We start from the raw sequence: 14,776 nt of genomic DNA, 5'->3' as shown, positions 1-14,776 counted from the left end.
TTCACCATCACCACGCTGCCCACCCCAAACTGCTGTCCTGCCTTTCTCCTGGAGCTGCCCAGTGGAACACAACATGCAGGGCTTGATTTGAGGGATTTTTTTTTTTGAAATGAGATCCCTCGTGCCAGCCTTGCGCAGCAGGTGTGGGCTCTGCCCGAGGGACATGTCGGTGCCTGGCGGGGCAGGGTCACCCTCCAGCCTCACGTGCTCCCTGAGGTTTTGCGGACTCCAGCTCCCTTCACCCCACTCAGACAGGAACAGGGTGATTTGCATTATTTGAGTCCTTAGGACGCCCACGGGGGGAAAACTTGCAGAAGAGGTGAAGACAAACACCTGTAGCGCGTGTGTGCACAGACAGACATCACCTGAGCACAGCCTGGCTGCTGGCGGTGAGCAGCCACTGTGCTCCTGCCGGGGGCTGGCTGTCGCGCCGAAGGTGCTGGGCTTTGCGGCTGTCGCGTGTCTGTGGGTGCTGCGGCTCACCCCAGTGCGCGCGAGTGGTGGATGCAGTGGCAGCTTTGGCATCGTAGGGGACAAGCCTGTGTCCTGGGTCATCTAAACTGGCCTCCTCCACCTCAGTGCTCATGGGGGTGCCGGCCCCTGCACGCAGCTGAGCCCATTGAAACAAACCCTTTGTGTCTGCAGCCCAAAAAAACAGTCAGGGCTGAAGGGCACTGTTAATGCAGAGCAGCCACAGCCAGCTGGAGCTCATACCTTTAAATACCAGTAAGCAGATGGTGGGGCTGGCTGGCATAGAGTCCCACTACAGGGTTTGTAGTGCCCCCCAGGGCACAACCCCCCAGTCTGGGGGCTCTCTGGGGGCCATTGAGGTCAGCTGCGTCTCTCTTGCCCCAGAGAGACAGCACCATTGCTGGCGTCACCCCCCCGGGCCTGCCTTGCCCTGGTGCTGCAGTCCCCCAAGGAGCCCCTCGGCTGGTGGCTGCTGCTTCCCGTGGGCCGCCCGAGCCCACCTCGCCATCGCTCTGGGTGAGCTCAGAAGGCAACTTCTGCAAGCTTCCCAGCTTTGATGGTGGCCTGGATTCGGCTGGGATCATTTTCTTCTCGGTGGCTGGTGCAGTGCTGCCGTGGGGTGTGGGAATGGTGTGGTTCGGGACTTTCTGGTTTCCTGGGACTTGCTGGTGGGAGGACTGGAGGGGCGTGGGAAACTGCGAAGGGGACACAGCCAGAACAGCTGACCTGAACTGGCCACAGAGGTATTCCATACGTGGGATGCTGTGCTCAGTATAGAAACTGGGGGGGTTTGCTGGGGCAGCCGGTTGTTGCTCAGGCATCAGTCGGTGGTGGTGAGCAGCTGTATCGCACCTCACCAGTTCTCTTGTTCCCTTCCCTTCGGGTTTCATTCTCTCCCTCTCCCTCCTTTTCATTAGAACTACTATTATTATTGTTGTTGTTATTTTGTTTTTATTAAAATTATTAAGTTGTTTTTATTGAACCTTCGAGTTTTATATTCCAGTTCTCCTCCCCATCCCTCCAGGTGAGGGGGGAGTGAGCGAGTGGCTGCGTGGCACTTAGTTGCCGGCTGGGGTTAAGCTGTGACAGATGGGACAGGGACAGCCGAGGGGTGGCACTGACCGTGTAGCCCACAGGAACGCCCGCCGGCTTGCAGAGATGAGCCCAGGCAGGAGCGGCCTCCCCAGTGCCTGAAGAGGCGCAGGCAGCCTCCTGGCCCATGCGCCCCTCCAAGCCTTCACCAACTCCTGGGGAGGTGACCATGGGCAAGTGGGGCCAGGTCCCCTGGGTGCCATGCTGCTGCTCAGGTGGCCGCGGTGGGGATGAAGGGAGCGGGGACAAGCTTGCAGCCAACCAGGCTGCCTAGATGGCGGCGGTCATGTTCGCCAGCAAGTAGCACGGGCATACCTGTCCTCCTGGGGTGAACAGGAGCTCCAGGCACCCCAGGCACCATAACCTCATGTGCGACATCAAAGCGGCTGAGGAAAGCACACGATGCAAATGAGCAATACCTCAGAGCTGGTGCTTAACCACAGCCGTGTTTCTGCATGCGCTGTGGGAATACGCTGCCGGTTCCCCTGTCTGAAGCTTCTGGTGTGAGCTCAGAGGTTCTTGTTGTCTACCCCAAGGCTTTGGTCCCACTGTCCGGGCAAGGGGTGTCAGGTCAGGCGTGGACCCAGCACTGTGGAAGCATGTCCCCCATGGTCCGGAGACCATCGCTGGAGAGCAGGAGAGGAACAAGCAGAGCATGGCTCCCATGGGTGCCTTTGCTGGCATCACAGTGAGGGACCCTAACGCTTCTGCTGCCCCAGATACTTGATGGCTAATGCTTTTGCTACTAGTAAAGGGAATATGTAAAAAAAAAAAAAGCATGGGCCTGGCCACTCAAGTACTACTAGGATGTTCAGGTGATGGAGGAGCAGTCTGGTTCTCCCAGCAACTGCTCACTTGCTGTGGGGGTCTCATTTCTATTCCTGTAATAGATTATTGCTCTGGTTTTGAACTTGGGAGGAAGCTCAAAGACTGTTACTCATGTCGTCTGCCTGCTGGGCTTTTGATGGTTTATTTGTTAATATTTTCTGAAGACAGCAACCACAGGGAAAAAAGTGGTCCCTAGCCAGAGGCTGAGCTAAAGCGGCTGGGATGACTCTGGCCATGGCAGTTCTTTGTAAGAACTAAATTCCCTGTCTCTGTGGGAGTGTGTCTCAGTCTCATGCTCCCCTCTCTGCTGGGCTGACATGGGTGCAGCAGGGCCAGGCTGCCCGTGGCTGGGCAGCGAGGGCACCGCGCGCCCCACGAGCGTGCCTGGCCACATGGCCATGCTTCCTGCGGGTGTCACAGGCGAGAGGAGCTGCAGCTGCTTTTCAAACCGAAACTGGGGAGGAAGAGAAGCACTAAGGATTTCTTTTAAAGAGCAGAGCATGGCGGCAGGTCTGAGGCATGTCTGCTCCCTCGAGCCACGGTAACGGCACTGCCGGCTACAGCAGCCTTGCTGCTCCCAGGCTTGTTGGAAATCTGGAGAAATCCAGCGTTACAACGTGGCTGGGAAGGGGCCCAGTGAGCAGGGAGACCTGCAGCTGTGCAGGAAAAGGCTGCGGGCAGGCTCCCTGACTCCTGGGGGGCTCACAGGGAGCCGGGGGGCAGCAGCTGTCCCATGGCACACAGCTGGGGACGGGGCTCAGCCTGTCCCTCTGGAGCAGGTGTGTTAACCGAAGCCGCAGGGCTCAGCAGTGCCAGTGCTGCCCTTGCTCACAGCTGCGGTCCCCAGGGCTCCTGGCAGCTGGGCAGTGCTTTGCAGCTGCATCGACCCAAAAAAGCGTGGGGAGGGGTGTAGCAGCCCCATTTGGCATGACTGCCGAATCCAGAGCCCCGGGGACCAGGGAAGCTGCAGGGAGCCCAGCCCAAACCAAGCACGCACCACAGCTGGCCGCAAAGGGAAAGGGAAGGACACCACACAAGCAGCCACTCCGTCACCTTCACCTAACAGCTGGAGAAACACTGCATTATTCAGGCTGAGCGTAACTGCCGAGAAGCAGCTGCCCAGATGCTGATGCTACATTATGTCTCCTCCCAGCTCCTGTGGATGCTGGCATGTGGCTGGGCGCTGGGTGCCCATGTCCCCTCTCCATCGTGCACAGCTTGCCAGGTGGGTGCTGTGGGACCATCACCAATTCTGTGCAAGCAGGTGGCCGTGGTGCTGTGTGCCAGATGCAGGCCCAGCCCGTGGTGCGCCGCTGCAGGAGGCTCCGGGTCTCCATGCACTGCTCTGGGCCTTTCAGAAATCCCTTGGCACCTTGGCTAATCCGTGGTGACTGCATGGCCATGGCAGAGGCTGAGGCTGGGGGACACTGGGGAGATTGGTGAGGGCTGGGGGTGCTGCCACGGCTTGCTCCGTCAGGGGAATTCCTTGGCAGTTTAGCCACATCTTTGCACCATCCTTATCTGTGGTTTTCTGCTCACTTCAGAAGTGAGTTTTCTGTTAAAGCACCTCATCTACAGCCTAATTCCTCCCTGGGGTCACCAGGCAGAAGCCCATTGCACTTCAAGCACAAAGGCTGATGCGTGTCCTTGGTGTGTTGTGGTCCCCACTGGCCTCCTGCTAAGAACGCACCTTGGGATGGGGTCTGGGCTTTCATTGGGCACGAGGATGCTGCTTTTCTGCTTGTCATGGGCTGGGGCCAGTGAATTATGTCTCCATGAAAAAACAGGGGACTCAGTGGCGTCTGGGTAAATGAGCTCTCGATCTTGGTGTGCTTCCTTCTGTAGTGAATGCTTTGGTTCAGACTCAGCCCCACGAGTCGGAGAACTGCAGAGCAGAGGAGATCCATCGCTGTAGCCCCCGGCCAGCCCAGCTGAGGCCATGGCCAGCCCCCGATGGGCACTTGCGCAGCCCCTGGACAGCCATGCACAGTGGGCAACACTCCACCAAAGCCTGACGAAGCCGTGGTGCACATTGCAGTGAGATAACCAGGGGATTCCTCCTGGCCCACTCCCACAGCCCATCTCTGGAGCACAGGATTAAATGCAGCCCACCAGGACCTCACTGCATCTGTGTGCAGGCAGAGCTGGAAGTGACGGTGGGGATGCCTGGGGTGAAATGGTCTGAAAAGGGGATGCTCTGGGCAGCTGAAAGCTTCTTCAGGTGTCCTGCACCCAGCCAGGGGGGCTGGAGCCCTGGGCTGGCACTGCTGCGGGCAGCACACTGCTGAGGTGGGATGAAGGTGAGACCAGCTCCAGTCCACGTCCCCATCTCACAGCCTGAGACCACGGCCTGCCCCAAGGTACAAGCTACACACCGCAGCTGATGTGGTTGCAAATGAATTCCTTTATTTTCCAACCCCCACACATATAAAAGCTCTTAATGGCTCGTTGTCTTGACTCCCATAGACAGGTCCAAAGACAAGGTGTACTTTATGGTGGGGAGGATCTTGTCAAATAGAGAAAGAAAAGAAACCCATGTAAAAGCCTGACAAGAGGCACGATTTCAGCATGACAGTACGGTGTGGTCCCCAGCCCCTCACTGCTGGTTGGGGCTTTGCACCATGTGCAAATAGTTACCGCTGACACAGGAACAAGACGCTGTTTCCCGGAACACGGGGTGTGCGTGGGAAGGGGTACTTACCCTGGGCTGCACTCGGGGCACCTTCGCTGACCTGACCTCCATGAGCATGGTCCGTAGCAGACCTCACCAGGCAGATGCACGATAGAGCAGTTGCCATCCCGCCACCGCCTCTCTGTGCACTCATTTCCTGTGGTTTATCCTCTTTTGGACAAATTGCATGCTGTAAATGAGGGTGTGAGTCTCAGACAAACTTCAGATCCAGTAACTCAAAGGAATTAATGTTGCAGGAACCCACAGGAAATCTGAGAAATGCAAACTCATTTCTCTTGGAGTCGGCACCAATCAGGCCATGTGGCCTAACGCCAAGTGATAGCAATGTGTTAAGCACCAGCGAGCGATGAAACATCCGTCACTTAGGGACTTAAACCATTACTCACTGCGGAGATCCGCTATAAGTGAGCTGACTTCACAAATGGTAGCTCCCATCCATTAGCTTCCCTGCTCCCAGTAGACTGAAAGCTGATTTATTAACTTTATTCCCTCCACTCCTCTCACATGGCCTCTCGGAGCAAATCACACCCCGTGGATGAGGCAGTCACCAGAAGGCGAGCTGAGAACAGGATCCTATATTTAGCAGCTTGTGCTGGAGCTGATTTTGAGCCAGGGGAAGGACACGGGCAGGCAGCCCAGCAAGGACCCAGCCCTCCTGTGACCAAGGTTTCTCAACCATGGGTGATGCTTTGCAGCATTTAGCAGTGATTAAGTTTGCTTAACCTAATCATCCACTGGATTAACTGACAGTCAGAGGATTGCCAAGAGATTTTTTTTTTTCAGCCCAGAAGACGTCAGCTTGAGAAGAGGTCTAAAAGAAGCACGAAAATCTGTCTAGGTGGAGAGGAGAAGGGGAGGCAGGCAGCGGTCAGAGCAGGCTCGGCGGTGCCGTGCTGCCGGCTCGTGGCGAGAGGGGCGGGAGGCAGTTTGCGAGGCTCGCTCCAGTGCCTTCCCCTGCCACGGCTGCCTCTGCTTTGCTTTTGGGGGCATCACTGCGTTATGGCTCCAGGGAAATTCCTCCCTGCTTCCAATCGGTCTGGCAAAACTACCCATCTAGGAAACTAGCTTGCTTTCCTCTCTACAGCTCTCGACAAATGCAGCATGGAGACAGAGGGACCGTCATTCCCCGCAAAAGCAAGAACTGCTCAAAAATAGCGTCTGCCCAAGCAATTTGTGATTTGGGGCACACCAGCTGCCTGTGGTGCCAGAGAGCTGCAGCTTGGGTGCTCTCAGCTCTCTGATTCTCCCAGGCCAGTGGACATCTGATGCTCCAGCTAGGCATGGACACGCGACTCAGCTGCTTGGCTCCTTTCTGGGGTCTTGGAGCAGTGCTAGAGTTTCTAACTAAGCTTTGAAGCTGCCCTCAAGCGACTCCTGCAGTGAGGGAAGGATGGAAGCCAGGGGACAAGGCTGTGTCCCTGCTCTGCAGGCAGTGCTCCTCCCAAGGACTGGGTGCCCAGCACTGCGAGAAACCCTCCGCCCCAGGAGCCTGCCAGTCTCCGACACCTGGGGTTTTGGTTTCTCAGCTTTAAAGATGTCTAGTAGAGTTACAAAAATGTCTTGGGGATGCAAGCGTTGGATTGCTTTGACCCTGGGAGAATCACAGCCATAAGTAGTGCATTTTTACCCCACGTTTGACTGATTACCTACCGTATTATTAAAAGCCTACACAGGGCTCTGCACGGAGTGGAGAAGTGCCACCTGCCCACAATGCCCAGCATCAAACACCCCCTCCCCAGCCTGAGGGACTCCATGCTGAGACAACAGGGACCAGCCAGCACCCACTAGCTCTGGGGTGTATTCCTTAGGGACCAATGCTGCCCCAAGCTTGGGACATCAGGCATAGGGGCTCCCAGGCTCCTACTGTGTGTCTAAGTCAGTAATATCAGCGAGAATGTAAGGGGACCGCTGCATAGGAGTGTTTATTTAAATACCTGCAACTGGAGTTAGCCAGAGGCTGGTACGGCTCCTGCCCTGCATCTGCCTCTCAGGCAGCCCCACATACCCCTGGTCCCTGTTTCAGCAGGACACAAGGCTGAGGGAGAACCAGCCACCTCCTTTTCGGAGGCTGAAGCAGCCTCTGCACTTCTGCTTTCCCCATCCCAGGGTCACTGTGTTGGGGTTGGGGCTCTCTTTGGATGCTGGGGGAGTTCTTGCACCCAAGTGTGGCTCCTGGACAGGGGCCATTGTATGGCTGGGGCTGCCGGTCGTGGTGGGCTCCCGGCAGGCAGCAGCGCTGCCCGCAGACACACACTCCACCTGAAAATTTCCAGCTGATTTGAGCACTTTCGTTTTTTCCATCCTATATTCTGCACAAGTCATAGCAGTATTGATGATATCGCTGGGTGGAGAGACATGACTGCGCCCGCTCCTAGCACTACGCAGATGACTCCACCACGTTATCAGCTGAACTTCTCCGGGATTTTTTTTTTCTTTTTTTTTTTTTTTTCTTCAGCCACCAAATACCAAAAGTCTTTTTCCAGCAAAAATGCTGATTTCTTTGCAGTTAAACTGCAACAAACCCATAACAAGCAATTGCTGGAAAGTGGATCAAAAGACAGCTCTTCAAATGCTCCTGCTGGCCTAATGAAGTGCCTCAGGAACAGTGGTTTTGAAACAGTCCCCCCTGCACTCAGTGTCACCGTGGGAGAAGGTGGCCCATGGGGCAGGGCTGGTGTGTCACAACCTTGAGACGAGTGTGGGTGCTACATAAAGCTACGGGGGCTTTATTTTCCAGCACTAACAAGCATCTTTACCCAGATCTACACTGATTTTGTAGACAGTAATGGTGCAACTGATGAGTCATAACCACAAATATTATTTATCAATTAGCACAACTATAGTGCTAAGGCAAGAGTAACAACCACAGAGAAATTAGCGGAGGAAGTAGAAAAACGACTGGGAGAAACTTTGCCTGAAAGATGGGAAAGTGGGCATGAAATCTGGCAAAGCACAGCACAAACTGTTTGAGATTTGAAGGTACCTTGCGTCTAGGTCTCTGACAGGTACTTCCATCCTCCACCACCCAAGCAGGATGGGCCACCAGCCTGGAGGCAGTGGCCTGCTTTCCCCGCTGTCCCAGCCTACCTGGCCAAGTGCCCCAGCCTGGCAAGCCGATGGGGCTGGGTCCCATCGCAGCTCACGCAGGTTTCGGTGCCCATGGGGAGCTGGCAAGGGTATGTGCAAGAGCGGACCTAAGTGGGAACAGATTGCCCGTTGATCCCGCCTGCGCTGGAACGATGTCTGAGGTTGATGAGGGCCTGTGGCGTTAAGAGAAGAAAAAACCCTGCTGCCACCACGACTGCCTCCTTGCTCGCTCACTGCCTGCCTTCGGTTGACCTAGTTGAGTCACGGGGAAGACAGTGAGTGAGAGACATCCTGCGCTGTGGTTGGCACTGACGCTGCCTGGGGAGAAAAAGGTGCTTCTCCCGAGGGTCACTCCCTGCCCCACGTAGGCAAGGGGAGCAGGGGCAAGAGGTGAGTCCCCCTAGACAGGGCCAGTGGAATGGGATGGCTCTTGCTCACATCCATGGCACGCCAGCCCAGCCCTGTTCCCCGTGCTGCAGTCCAAAGGGAAAACTTGATTTCTCTTGCTCTGGCCACAGCGAGGGAGGCTGCTGGTGGCTCTCGCCCAGTTGATGTCTGGGAGAGCTGGTGCGAGCCGAAGGCACAGGCTGGGTGGTGGGGAAAGGAGCCGGGCTAGGGGTAAGTTACTGCAGGGGCCTGGCTGGGTGCTGAACCCCAGTTCAGACACGTTAAGCAAGTTCAGACGTGTTCGCTGCTTGCAAGTCATTGCTTGGTGTGTCTTATCTGGTGGCTGCCCCTCCATGGGACCCACCCCAGGCAGCCCCGGGAGCCCGGCGGCAGCAGGACATGCTGACCCCCCCCCAGGGCTGCTGACCCGGGGCAGTGAGGCAGGCAGTGCTGCCACCACCTGTGGCCCTCTCTGCATCCCCTGGGGAGTTGTGGCACAGAAAGCCTTTCCCGGAGGGAAAAACAGATTTATTATTATTGACACTAAAAGTGACTCAGAACTGGGACGGAAAATTAGAGGCAAACTTTTTTTTCTCTTCTTTTTTTTTTTTCTCCTTCTGAAGTCTTTTTTCTGTGTGTGTGTGCAAACTTTTTTTTTTTTTTTTTTTTTTTGGTAGGGAAGAGGATCAAAGAGATAAAAACCTCCCCAACACAGAACGGCTGGATTCGGGTTTGGATTGTTGTGGGCTGGGACAGAGCGTTAGGAGGTGGACCAGCAGGGAAGGGCTGCAGAGGCTGGAGCCAGGCTCAGCTCGTTACACCCCAGGGCAGCGTCCCTGGGGCCAGCTGAGGCTCTTCCCAGCTATAAAGGCAGCAGGGCTGGGGCTGCCTCTGCCTGGGGGGTTGCCCAGAGCAGAGCTGGGGCAGCCCTTGGGGTGCTGTGGGTGGGATGCAGGCGAGCCCCAGCAGCCAAGCCCCGACACCGTGGGGTGTTTCCACATGAGCTGGTGGATCTGGCCGCTGCAGCTTCCTCCCAGCCCAGGGCAGGCAACATGAAAGGAGAAGTGATGTAAAAAAACCCAAGGTAACCTGGGCCCTTTCCCCCATCCCCAGTCTTGAAGGGAGCTGAGCATGTTGGCAGGGAAAAGCAGTGTCGGGGAATAAACTTTCTTCCTTGTTCAGACCTGAGTTATCTGTTGCATGTGTACTGAAGATGCAACTGAAAAAAAAATAATAAATCACTCCTTAAAAGTCTCTAAAATACCTGCATATGCTAAAAAAAAGCAAACAATCCCTAAACACTGGATAAGGAAGGATGATTTTAACATAAAAAAGATGTCACCAAATCCCTGAGCTATAACTTACGGGTTTTGCAGTCTTGCAATTAAAATATTTTACAGTTGTTAATGCCAGCGTGGGAGCCTGTCCAGAGGGCTGTAGCTATCCAAAAGAAACCAAAAAGCAACTGATGCTCCAAGTATCTGTTTAACAAGCGAGCTCTGGTGACATCGCAGGGGAGAGGATGCTGCTGGAGGGGGCACAGGTGGTCATACACCCCCTGGGTTACTGCATCTGCCTTGGCGAGGAACCGGCAAAATCTGCCTGTCTGCCCAGCACAGGGTGGTTGCCCAAAGGCACATGGGGCTCATTATGGGATGTTGGGAAAAGCCTTTTGACGTTGTACAGGACTTACTGTGGGTTGTGTGGGGAAGGAGCAAACGGGGGAAAGGGAGGGATCAAGGCGGTTTGGGGAGGAACCAGTGCGGGAAAAGGGGACGAATGGGACTGCTTGGATGCCTGTCTCGCCATGGCCTGTGCCTGATTGCTGCGGTGTGTCCTGTCTGCTTATTAAACTCTTTTTAGCTGTTTTCCTGGTGAGGGGCTCTGCCCGGTGTGCATGGAGGTGGGAGTGCCAGTGACGGGAAGGACAGCGTGGGGCCCAGCAGCCAGTGTGCTGGGATGGCAGCAGCCAGAGAGACTGGTGCGCAGGTGGGTGTCTTGGTGTTTGAGATCGCTAGCAAGCCAGACCAGCTGGAAACTAGGATAAAAGGCTCCGGAAGATAAACTGGAGAGACTGTATGTCTGAGATCAGCAGCTGAATGAATTACATTGTATGTATATATTCTCTGCTAATGAGTTTTCATCCTGATTAGCCAGAGAGGGGAACAGGATGAGGCCACTGGTGCTGTCTGTGTGAGGGCTGTGCATTTTCTGCCTGTGCTGGTTTACTTGGCTGACTACATGTGTATGTGCCTATATAACTGTATACACATATGTACAGGGGGTGTGTGTGTATACATTCTGTGTGGATGCACACTCTGCTTCATTGCTGGCCGGACGCAGGGACTCGGAGCCGCAGCAGCCTGACCTCTGTTGGGCTGCCAGATCTGGCAAACCTGAACACAAACCAACCTCAGCACAGGCTTCCCCAGTGAGAGGCTGGTGTGAACCCACACCTGCTTGCCTGCCTGCAGAGAGGTGGCCCCTCTCAAGCCCTCCTGGGGGTGGGGTGGGGGGCTGGCTGCAGGCAAGGGAGCCCCAAACACTCCCCTGAAGCCCAGCTGTGTTCGTGTCTTTATGGGAGAAATTAGACAGGGCTGTTTGTATTTTGCTTAAGGACTGGTGAAAGTGGCAGGTAAAGAAGGAAACAAACGTGGGTCAACTGCAGATATCGTCATGAGGGGCTGCCTGCTTGGCCCCCCCGGGTTTTGTGCTGCCACACGCCTTGTGCGTCTGCCTGTGTCCCCTGGGGCTGGCAGCGTGACGGCTGCGTGGGAAGGGCAGGGAGCCAGAGTCTCTGGGGGCTCTGACTGTGATCGCAGCCTTTGTGCTGTCCCCCGCTTTAAAGCCTTGCAGGAGCACGAGTGCTGCTGTGTGTAATACAGAGAAAACCTCCAGCTGGGATTAGTCATTTGAGGCTCTCAATGCTGCCTCGCAGCCCTCTGAACTGGTGCTGCGGAGGGGCTGGACGCACTCATCTGTAGAGCCCCTGCACGCACTGAAATACGTGGCCACGCGATGGCTGTGGGTGCCCCTGTCCACAGCACCCGTGGGCTGCTCCGGCGAGTGCACGTGGCCTCCTGCCCGCGCTGACACAGCCCTGGGCAAGTGGGGCCCGGCTGCTTGTTTTATATTGGTAGGAGAATTATACAGCAGCTGGGAAATATTTCCTGCCCCAGCTGTGTTCCTGGTTTATGTCACAAAGATGGTGAAATTGGCATGAGATGAGCCTGGAAGCCTCAAGGACTATCTGCTGTGGGCAACTGCTTGGTTTTTGCGGGATACAGACCTTTTCTCACCTCACCCAAAAGTAAAAGATTAAGCCTGTGGAAGCCCTGTTGTAATACAAACTTTTCAACCATTCATTCAAGCTGCGTCTCATCTGGACAGTTCAGTCTTTTGTAAATAAAAGGAATAAAGAAAAAAACCTGAGAAATCTGAAAGCGGGTTGTCTGCCATGTTAAAGCAGAGGTGGGCACCAGCTCCCAGCACCCTCCCTCCTGTGGGATCTTGAGAAGGAAACAGTGATGCTGTGGGGAAGATCTCTTATCAGGACTCCTGCATCACCAGGGTGAGCATCAGGAGAATTTCCAAAGGTTTCAGATGCACATTTCCTAATATAGAAACTGTTAAGCTGGATGCTAGTGGTATATTTGGTGCTCTTTACAGTGAATCAACATGATTTGATTGCTGAAGAAGTGGTCAGAGCTTAAAGAGTAGTGACCACAATCTGACCATAGTCAGTATGAGCAAAGGACAGCCCCAGCCAGTAATACAGCTATTAGATGTTTCAGAAGGACTAATATAAATTAGGGGAAATCACAAGCAAAACTGACCAGGTGGAAAGAAAAATAATTAAATGACTGTGAATGGAAAGTTAAAGAGCTCTTTCAGAAGTGTTTGAGAAACAGTGAAGGAAGCAATTTAGCCAGAAGTTTAACCTGACAGCTATGTTAAAAATAAGAAAACAACGTTCAGAAAGCAAGAAAAGGAAAGAGTTCATGTTGTCCATGAGGGAGATGCTATGAAGCATCATGCTGGTCAACATGCTTTTATTGATGCCGGCTCTTGATTCAGTCTCTGGAGTTCCATAACTCATGGATAAGTCTTTTCTGACACAGCTGATGATGAGAGGCAGGTGAAGCGGTATTACATGCATCCTGGTTAGAAAAGGATGAGCGTGGCATTCCAAGAAAACACCTACAAAGGGATGAAGTGATTAATCAAGCAGGAAATGGTACTGCATGTGGGTCTTTCTTGCTGGCCTTGGCTGGGGCAGGAATGATGTCTAACCCTTCTCCACCTCTTTAATGCAATAGTTTGAAGTAAATGTAAGGCTATCACCACTGATTAAAAAGCACAAGTCACCCCAAGATGGAGAGACACATGGCAGAGGCTGGGGTTTGCAGAGCTGTTGGAATCTGCAGCCTGTCCCTGTTCTAGAAATGTCACCAGCTCTTAACCCCCTGCTCTCCTTCCTGCAGTCTCTGCTTGCCCACCACCCATCCACTCATGCTTCACTCCAGCTATTTAAGGGAGCTAATACAAGGTAGTACCTCTGCCTGAAAGTCTTCCCCAAAACCCTGCTCACAATCCCTATCAGCATGTTTAGAAGAAGTGAACAAGCGAGAGACCCATAGGAAGAATCCAGAGCTGCAACAAATCCTTGTTTTCGGGAAGCATGACTTTGGAAGCATTTTTTTTGGCCATAAATACTCCCACAGGGTGATGAAGAGAAGCAGACAGGTCAATAATTACAGTGCTGGATAGGCAAGAGAAACCACTTCCTTCACCCAGAGCAGGGCTGTGTCTGGATCATCACCACCTTCGCATCCGTCCTGTGGGTTTCTAACATCACAGGAATGACTTGGGAATTGAACTGGCTGAGCCGGGGAGCTCTGCAATACCAGCTGCATTTCTGAATGTCAGCTGGAGTTTATTTTTTCCCCCATAGTTTACCATTTCTCTTTACCAAAAAAATGGCAAAAGATGTAATTGATTTTCACTCCTGATATCTTATGACATGATGGTATGGTACGGTGGGATTTCTGACTGAAACAGCTACTGAGGAAAAGGAAGGGAGATTGATATGACTGAGTTCACCTTGACCTTTTAAGGGTGTCACAGTGAACACTTAGCCCCTGCCCACTCAGCTGATACTGCGGTAAATGAGGTCCACTGTGAGGAACAGAAGAGCGCAGTCCTCAAGGGCTCGCTGGAAAGCGATAATACTGAGGGCAAAGATTACCGCCGTCAATGGAAACTCTTCTGTCACGTCAAAAAGGGAGCAGCAGCTGATGTTGAGAAACCTATCAAGTATGGTGTGAAATGCGGTGGCTGCTAGCGAAGGGAATGTCACCTTCGGCTTGCTCGGAGGGCTGCGCTGAATGCCACAACGCTGCTGTTAAAAGCTGCTTTTAAATATGTAGCTCTTCCCCAGTCACTGTACCTGCTTACAGATGCCACCCAGCCTGTCCTGGGACGCTGAGCACACTGCAGTCCCTAAGCACCAAGAAAAGCCACCAGAGAGGGAAGTCCTAAAGCCCGACTTTGCTGTGCCTGGTGTAGCCAGAGCTCAGCACCACATCCTCTTGGAAAAAAGTCTTATCTTGGCCTGAGGACTGTGACAGCCAGGGAACACAACCCTGCACACAGCAGTGAGGAACCAGCAAGCTTCTGGAGGCGTGCCCTGGAGAATCCATGTGCCACTCAGCCCAGTGCTCCCATAAAGCAGCTTACTTGGAAAAATCCCAGCGCAGCACTCTGGGGTGAGGTATGGTGGGATTTACCCCAATGGTGATGCTCCTTTTTTGGGATCTCCTCACAAAATCCTGGCTCCACATAAATGTCAATATTTTTGCTAGTGATTTCACAGCATTTTCACAATTTCCTTCTCTACTTTACACTGCCAAAAATAGCCTGACTAATAAGCCTCTCCACTGGCTCAGTGCCTCTGCTGGCAGAAATCCTTGACACACGTCAGCCAAGGAGTGCCTATAAGCAAGGAGCAAGAAAAGGCCACATGGAAGTGAAATCAAGGGTGAGGGATAGTTCACATAGTTCAGGGACACTGGAGCAGGAATCCATAAACTTTTTAGGCAAAGTTCCTTGACTTTGATAAATATACCTGGCTTATTTACAAAATACTTTATTTCTGGACAGAAACATTAAACGGCAATAGCTGAGGCACATGCTGAGCAGCAGGACCTGGATGAAAAT

Source organism: Falco naumanni, chromosome 11 (assembly GCF_017639655.2).
Source record: "Falco naumanni isolate bFalNau1 chromosome 11, bFalNau1.pat, whole genome shotgun sequence".
NCBI classification, from domain to species: Eukaryota; Metazoa; Chordata; class Aves; order Falconiformes; family Falconidae; genus Falco; species Falco naumanni.
This window is presented reverse-complemented; position numbering follows the sequence as displayed.